Source organism: Belonocnema kinseyi, chromosome 7 (assembly GCF_010883055.1).
Source record: "Belonocnema kinseyi isolate 2016_QV_RU_SX_M_011 chromosome 7, B_treatae_v1, whole genome shotgun sequence".
Lineage (NCBI taxonomy): Eukaryota > Metazoa > Arthropoda > Insecta > Hymenoptera > Cynipidae > Belonocnema > Belonocnema kinseyi.
In genome coordinates this window covers 97,855,902-97,865,375 of record NC_046663.1, presented here as the reverse complement: position 1 = coordinate 97,865,375, position 9,474 = coordinate 97,855,902, and the positions used below count along the sequence as shown (strand labels likewise).

General features: G+C 31.9%; 1 protein-coding gene across 5 annotated transcripts in view; it reads right to left on the bottom strand.

Moving 5' to 3' along the window:
- LOC117177570 (polypyrimidine tract-binding protein 1) overlaps positions 1 to 9,474 on the bottom strand; it is a 636,848-nt gene that overhangs the window by 245,792 nt on the left and 381,582 nt on the right. The gene's annotated exons all lie outside the window — the stretch shown is intronic.

Sequence of the window (9,474 nt, the reverse complement as noted above, 5' to 3'; positions counted from 1 at the left end):
CTTCGTAAATACACAGGGAAGAATTATTTTGAACAGAAAATTACTTTGCAAACATTTTCCTTTCGATGACTATATCCTATCGAGCTATGCCTTGAAAAACAATGATTTAGTTTACTGCACAAAAGAGTCCTCTGTATATATTTTGTCGATTCAAGAGAATTCACATTATAAGGCAATGTTTAAATTAGACGGTCTTTTTATTAAGAAAACATTCAAGGTGAACTTCAATCAATTTCAAACCAGGAGTCATTTTTTTACAAAATCACGAAAATATAAAAATTACTTTTTTGAGCCTATTTAGTATGTGCAAGACCATTATTTTTTTATGTCACAATATTGAGAAATATTCATATTGGAATTTAAGAATTTATGAAAACATGAGAATGACAACTAGACAAGGAAAAGAAAAAAAATTATTTCTGTACTACATGCTGGCAAATTTACTCAAAATTATAGAAGCATATGGCGATTATTTACCATGTTTTAGAGAGGTGAAAACACTCTTTGTTTTTTAATTTTCTGTGTTTTTAGCGTGGAAAACTTAAATCGTCCTTATCCAGTTGTCATTCTCACAATTTTAACTTTAATTTTTTTTAATCAAATCAGAAGCTTTTTCCCATGTTCCCAAAATCCATGGATAAAAAGCATCCTGAATTACTTTAAATCCTTAAAAATGTCGAAAAATTTGTCCTTGTTCAGCTGTCATTCTCATGTCGTCAAGTATTTTGAGCATATCATCAAAATCTTTTCTGTGGTCCTTTTTCAAAAACCTCCCTTTTGGAATATTTAAATATTTCTTTAGTACTTGCAAATTTTAAGACAATAGTTATTTGTTAACTTCGTAACTTGGAAAATTTTCTAAATAATATTTTTAATATGGATTTGTGTAGCCCTTATTAGTTTTAAAAATTCACATTTGTTTCAAAATTCAACCAAATTCGAAATCCAGCCGCCACAAAGAAATTCAGAAACAAAAGTTTAATTGTCACAAAATATTCAAAAAAGTTGTATAGCACTACATAAAAAAAATTACCTCAAGTTCTTTTGTTATGAAAATGGTGACTATTCAGAAAAAGTAACAGTTCATACAATGGACAGTTTTATTGATACATTCAAACAGTTCACCAATAATTCCGAAATATCGAGGAGGAACCATTTACCGAGGAAACAGTTAAAGGTCTAAATGAGGCTCAATTAAGGAACTAGATTTTAAGAATAAAAATAATATTACTGATTATGTAAATTTAAATAAAGAGCATGATTTACAATGAAAAAATGTTAGAACTTAGAAAAACATTTACTTTAACAACGCTTTATGCACTTTAATTTCTTCTTGCTATCGCTTCTTGCCAATGTTTTAAAAACACAGTTTAATTTTCCTAATTGATTACCTACTTTTCCCGGGAAAACATTTTCGACAACTCTACTTTTTCCAATTTCAAAACAAAAATTATAACCAGTAATTTTAACTAATAACTATATTTGAAGCTTGTTGAATTATTTCAAAACTCGAAACAGTGGACTTATACCGAATGTTTTCCCCGCAAAAAATAAGCCAAGATTGATTAAAAATCAACCTTTTTTTAAAAATTGGTAAAAAGCTACAGTAAGAAAAAAATTGTTTACAAAAACTGTTGAAATAATTACTGTTCGTAAGTTTGAAACTTTTTTCAAAAAAAGTTATGTTTTTCATTCATAAGGCATAACTGACCATACAATTTCAGAGACCTATCGTACGGCACAACTACCTTACGCTTATAAGGTAGGAAATTCTAAATAATTCAGTTACACATCCTCATCAAATTATTTTTTTATATGTAACTTTATTTTCCGATTACGCCAAAGAACTCTAAAACTTTTTTTCTATTTTTTTCAGAAGTGGATGACTTCTCTTAATCGAACCTTTTTATCCTCGATTCAGCAACTAATAATCTAGAAATACAATTATCATTTTTTAATTAAATTGAGAAATAGATTTTTAATTACCACCCCAGTAGTATTAACACGCGTACCAGCTTCAAAATAAAAATCTCGTTCACTTACTCGGAGCTGGTTGACTTTTTTAAATCAAACTCTTTTGGCCTACATTCACCAACTAATAATCTAGAAATAGAATTCTCCGTTTTTAATTAAATTGACAAATAGGTTTTTATATCTTGCTGTCTACTAAAAATCGGCCAAACGTGGCTTGGTTATTTTTGTTGTACCACCCTTCGATATTGGTGACTTTGCACTAATTGTCTGGAACGATAAAAAAGTAAAATGACACCTTAGTAGTTTAGTCACTTTAGAGTATAGTGTACATAAAACTCTTCTTCAAAAAAGGTTTCACCTAAGAAAATCCATATTCTATAGATTATTAAGAAATGAAACAATCTTTTAACTTTTTTGCTCATATTTTTACTTTTATGAAATTTTGAATCACATAGAAAAACCATAAGTCCGACTGAATATAAAAGAAGATTGTAACCTACGAGTATCTTTTAGAAGGAGGCATATCTCTAGAAAGGATGAAAAGAGGGTGGTAAAAATACGAGGTCCTGGCTATAAAAGAAGAGTGGAACAGAAAAAGAGGGCGCAAAGTAGCACCTGCTGAATCGAATGAATGCATTGATACGAACAGCTTCTTTGTACCGATGATCTATATGCCCATAGCAGGCAGGACGAAAGAAATAAATAATATTAAGGTGAAAAGTAAGGCTAAGAAAGAGTAAAAAGTCACGCCTCTGTCTCGCGGGCCCTGCTTCTAACACCCCCAGTGATTTCCCTCGCGTGAAGATGGATCTTTCCTCGTTTGTCGAGCACTCAACATTCGTCGATCGATCGGTAATCTGTCGGGTATCAAAGAGAATGAACGAAAGGGAAAATATCGAATATTTATGGAAGGCACAGAATGCAAGAAGGGGCTGTAAGCAGAAGTACCTACGAAAAGAGGGTCCGCAGAGTAAGCGGCGAAACAAATGATTCATGTCCTCAAGAGAAGTGTAACAAAAATAAGAAATACAGAAATAGGAAAAATGATTGACGAGAATTTTGACCCTACCTTCTACTGTCAATTTTTATCTTACCCTCTTTTATACTTATGAAGCTTATCAAAAATGCACGCTAGGCTTCACTTCGTCTTACACTACGGGTAAGAATCTGATTCCCTCTGGAATTAATTATTCACGCTCGGCTCATAGTTATTATCAATCTTATCACTGGATGGCGAACTCTATCAAAACTTAGTTAAAGGTTTCTCTCAACTTCCGCAGATTTTCTGAGGAAGATTTCTTCAATTGACTTGAGACTTTTTCAAAACTCGTCTCACTGAATTTGTAATCCTGACATGTCATTAAAATTTAGATCACGAGACCAATCGCGCTCTTTAACGCGCGTTTTTGTGCTGAAAACTATATTGCATAATTATTAGAATTAATAAATATTTTGTAATTATTTTTGAAAATTATGATTTTGCAGTTCTTACTCAATGATATTTCAGAAGTTTAATTTGTTCTTTTATTTTAAAAAAATCTTTTTAATAAGACCGAGGAAATAGTAGCTTGAAATTCCTGAAGATGTTTTCAGTTTTCGCCTCTCAAGAAATTTTTTTTTACGTTAGTTATTTCGCGGTGGTCAAGTAACAACTAATCAATCAAAAACATTCCCCTTGTGAGAAAATCTTAAAACGTTGCCAGTTGTCTGGTAGCTCTGTTTTGAAGATGATTCAGAATTTGGATTTTTTTTTTAAATTTTGAAAATATTTTTACTGTGTTATTTCTTAGAATACTATTTTAGCGAAACTATTTTTTAGATTTTGATTGGAATTTCGAATTACAGAGTGTATTGCGTGACAAAGGTTTGAAAAAGAACTCGAGGAATAGAAATATCTCCATATCTAATTTCGAGAGTAAAATTCCAACTCTGAAGTGTCAATACAGTTTTTTTAGAGTAGCTTGGGAAAATGATAGCTCTCAATTTTCAAAGGACAGAAGGGAATTTCCGCTGACACTAGATAGATTAAGATTGAAGCACCCCTTGATATATTTAGCTATTTGGTAAACAAATTGAACCAATTTCGACATTATTTTTGTTCTGAAATCTTTCCATTATATATTGCATGTTAAATTACATTATTATATATTATGTAACATATTCTTTATGATGGTTTTGAACAAGTCGCTCAAATTAGAAAAATGAGTCATCCAATGCATGTTCGGGTTCGTGTTTGGGCAAAGCTATTCCTCTTTGATTTGGGCCGATTTGATAAATTTGTTGTCACCGGAAAATCATTAAAATCTTCCAAACTGGGAACCCCGTAATCTCCTAAGTGCGGGCGGGACAGGTGGTTCTAGAAACAGGTAGTACGACATCACGAGATTCCCTCGCTTCCTTTCCTAATCCATGCACTTGCCGTAGATTAGAAAAAGAACAAAGAGAATACGACTTTTGTTTCTGTTCTGGTTTCTCTGGACGCTCAATTAGTCTAAAGTTTGCACATGATTACAAAAATTGATAATAGCAGTGAGATTTGTGAACTAGAAGAGCTGAGTGATGATGCTTTGATCGAAGTTTTTCAGTATCTACCGATTGCAGACAAAATTAAGATTGAAAGAGGTGTATGATACATTTTTATATTATATTTATGTATTATATACATTAGAATTGCCGTGCTTCTTTTATGTTTTTAAAAATTATTAAAAAGGTACAGTGGCTTCGTGTCCAAGTTTCAAAACGTAAGCGTGCCTTTGTATAAAGCGTCAGGATTTCTTACAGGTTAAATGAAATTAAGCTTTGTATTTACAATGAAAAATATTATCATAAAATTACGAGATTTTATGCAAATTGATCAATAATATAAAATTTTATTTTTTCGTACCACACATTGTATATATGGACGATTCGAAAATAAATTTCAATTTTCTTTCCGAAATACGAGTAAATTGAAGTTCTAAATAACGTAATAATTGTTATCAGATTACATAGATACATGTATCAGGATGTACTACTTTTATAACGTGGGAAAGCTGTTCAACCAGCACTATTAATGTTTTACCTTTTTTTTTATTCTTTTATTGACAGCAGATTATTCTAAAAGTTTAAGACTAAACTATAAAAAATAAAAAAATGGTACCACTTAGAATGGTAAAATTACCAACAAAAAATTGGTGCAATTTTACTACTTTGATTATGGGGTGAATACCACTTGCATGCTAGAAGTTCCAACCAATCTTCTAACTTTACTACTTTTAGGCTGAGAAGCATTTTTTATTTAAAAAACTGCTTTCTTCTGTATTCCTCATTTGAATGGGAAATTTACCATTTCTAATCAAATTACCATTATTAACATTTCTCATGTCTATGCTGAAGTTGCCATGTTGAATAAAAACACGAATATTTTTGTGTAGAATAACATCACCTAAAATTCATAATATATTTGTAATTTTACAGAATCTGTCTGGAAACTTACATAACCTAAAAGTTAAAATTCCATACTGAAAGTGAATATTCGTTATTGTCAGTGAAAATGTTACTTTGAGAGTAGGTAATAATCGGACCTACTCTCAAAGTGGTAAAATTACCAGAATTTTTTTGTACAGTGTAATTAAGACAGGTTTATCGATTAAAAACAATTGACAAAGGGGCCATCCATATACCACGTGGACAATTTTTCACCACTTTTTGACCCTCCCCCCCTGCCCTCGTAGACAGCCGTGGAATTTGGGACCCCCCCCCCCCCGTACGTTGTCCACGTCGACACATTTTATGAAAATATAGATATTATTAGTCTTCAAAATGTCCGGGAGCTCGCGAGAATTCCGTGGACGTCATTTTAGTACTCACTAAAATTTCAGATTCTTTTGTTTTCACATAGTCAACAGTTTGAAATTCGTTAACTGGCTAACAGCTGTTAGTGCATTTTGCAACAATTTATCGTTAAACTAGTCAAAAATTCGAGTGAAAAAACGTCATTTGAGTACTCTTGAAACCCACGGGGGATGGTTGTTTGAATGCTAAGAACTAACAAGAAATTTGACTGGCAGCTTCTCGGTGGTGCCAAAGTGGACTGGCAGACTGTTAAACATGCCAAAAATTCAAGTGAAGAAACGTCATTTTAGTACTCTTGAAACCCATTGTTGCGAGCTGTGAAATTACGTAAAAAGCGAGATTTTCGTAGATTCTTTTTTATATGCATATTAGTTTTAGAGAAATATCCTATAGATGAAAATTTTAGTTATTGAAAAGAACAAAACTTTCATTCGGTTGCCGATTAAAATGTCAGTCAACTTTGGCACTACTCAGGAGCTGCCAGGCAAATTCTTTATTAGTTGTCTGCACCGAAACAATCATCCTCAATGGGTTTAAAGAGTACTAAAATAACGTTTTTTCACTTGAATTTTCGACATGCTAGGCAGTCTGCCAGTCAAATTTAGCACCACTGAGGAACAGCCAATCAATTATTATCTTACTTTTTAGCACCTAAAGAATCATCCCAAATGTGTTTCAGAAGTACTAAAATGACTGTTATACTTTTCATACTGTCATTTTTTATATGCCTGACAGTCTGCCAGTCAACTTTGTCACCACCGAGAAGCTGCAAGTCAATTTTTTTGTTAGTTTTCAGCATTCAAGCAATCATTCCCAATGGCTTTCAAGAGTACTAAAATGACGTTTCTTCACTTGAATTTTTGGCATGTTTGACAGCCTGCCGGTCAACTTTGGCACCACTCAGGAGCTGCCAGTCAAACTTCTTTTAGTTGTTTGCACCTAAACAATCATCTCATATGGGTTTCAAGAGTAATAAAATGAAGGTTCTAATTTTCATCCTGTCATTTTTTTATATATTTGATAGCCTTCCAGTCAAGTTTGGCACCATTCAGGAGCTCCAAGTCAAAATGTTTGTTAGTTCGTTGCACCTAAAACATCATCCCCAATGGGTTTCAAGAGTATTAAATGGCGTTTCTTTACACGAATTTTTGGCATGTTTGACAGCCTGCTAGTCAACTTTGGCATCACCGAGAAGCTGCTAGTAAAATTTTCTGTTAGTTCTTAGCATTCAAACAACCATTCCACGTGGGTTTAAAGAGTAATGAAAAGACGTTTTTTTCACTCGAATTTTTGACATTTTTGACAGCTTGCCAGTCAACTTTGGCATCACTGAGAAGCTGCCAGTCAAACTTATTGTTCGTTCTTAGCATTCAAACAACCATTCCCCGTGGGTTTCAAGAGCACTAAAATTACGTTCTTTCACTCGAATTTTTGACCAGTTTAAGGATAAATTGTTGTAAAATGCACCAACAGTTGTTAGTCAGTTAACGAATTTCAAACTGTTGAATATGAAAACTAAAGAATCTGAAATTTTAGTGAGTACTCCCTGGCGGATCGAAGGAAACGAGTGGAGCCTCTACAAAGTACCCGTAAAGACCCCATTGGGTCCACATTCAGTTCCTTTTTAATAAATTTAAAAAAAACAGCAAAATAAACTTTTAAATTGTTGAAATTCGGATTCTACGTTAAAATTCCGTACAGAATGTCACGGAATAATCGCAATAGTTTTTTTTTGCAGCGGTAAAAAGTTAAAAAAAATATAAGACGCATAACGCCTGTAGACTGCTACACTTCAAACGCATCGCCGGTAAGTAGCAGTCAACAGGCGTTATACGTCTTATATTTTTAAAAATTTTTTACCGTTGCAAAAAAACTATTGCGATTATTCCGTGACCTTCTGTAGGGAATTTTAACGTAGAATCCGAATTTCAACAATTTAAAAGTTGATTTTGCTTTTTTTCGAGTTTTTCAAAAAGGAACCGAATGGGGACCCAATAGGGGTCTTTACGGGTACTTTGTAGAGGCTCCCTTCGGTTCCTTCGGTCCGCCAGGGCTAAAATGACGCCTATAGAATTGCCGCGAGCTCCCGGACTACAAGAAGTCCAAAAGGAGTGATGAATTGGCTGAAAAAATTCGAATTAGTTTAGGAACGTGAGCTTAAACATGATTTGAATTTCAAAGAAAAAGCCGTGAAAAAAATTATAATAAAAATAAAAATAAAAATAAAAATTATATTGTGCGCGAGCACAAAATAAAAGTTCGAGTATACCCCCTAAAGTGTCCAAGTGGTATATGGATGGCCCCAAAAAGGTTTAACAATTAACTTATGTTGTTTTTGTATATATAAAACAGAGCAACTGCTTAGGCAGATTTTGTATTGAAATCCGCTGGGTTTCAAGCAATTAAAAAAGCCAGACGTTGATGTCCTCCTCAAAATTTAATAATCTTTATAATAGTTCATAAATCCAAGAAAAATAGCCGCACTGTTTAATAGAACAAATTTTAAAAGAGAAATATGATTTTTCACTCTTCCAAAAAAATATTGGAATCAATAATTGTTTATAAAATATATAATATATTGGTGATTTGTATTTTTCCTTTCGATTTAGGAAAAAAATGGTAATTTTTATTCATCTTCATAAATAACAGTATACTTGGTTCTTCAAAATATCATAATAAGACGTAATTATATTTGCATACAATAAATTGGTAATTAACGCATTTTAGGAATAAGAATTAACCAATCAAAATTATAGAATTTATTTTGAAGGACAAATCAATTCGTTAATTAAATTAAAATAACAATTTATCCTGAAGTGAAAAGAAGAACACCAAATATCTCATTTTAAATATACAAGTAAAAATTATTCTTTTTCTCTAAAGTACACTTAGGTTTTTGTTTTAAAATGTGTTACGTTTAACAATGTGAATTATTTTTTTAAAATTATATAGATCGTTTTTACACGTTGAATTTTTGGTTATAAGTAACTATTCAACGACCTTAATTAAAATAATTTGACCCAATCTGCACTAACGTATGTTTTTTAATGGGACATAGTAGATAGCATCATTATTCTTGCCTAAAACTGGCAATCTATGCGTATATGTGCAAACTATTGTATAACAGTTGCTGCCTCCACAAAAAAATTAATTTATGTTTTCTTCATTGAAAAAACTTACACAAAGATTAAAAAAAAATTTTTTACTCATGAATCAGCTGAAAAAGACTCAAGTATACACCATAATGGTCATTGTCTTGATAAATCGTCATTTGAGAAAATCTAAGAAATTTATTTCAGTGAAACACCTCTACCAAAATTGGAAAATGCTCGCTTACTTTCTTCGGTAAGTTTTTTTTTTTACAGTAGAGAATTCCGAAATTTAAATTGTCGCATGTAATTTTAAGAATTTTTATTTACATAACATCATATAAAATATTCCATATTTGACCGACTTTGAATATTCGAAATTAAATAATTTAAAATTCAGCAATGGCAAAGTGCAAACAGTATTTCCTTACAAACATTAATATTTATTATTAATTTCTTTTTGTAAAAAAATTACATAGTGTAGCAAATTACATACCATTAATTTGAATGTTATCGTTAAAATCTGCATTGGGCATTTTAAGCAAAGAGCTTGAATAACTTGTCTTTTTCTTTATAT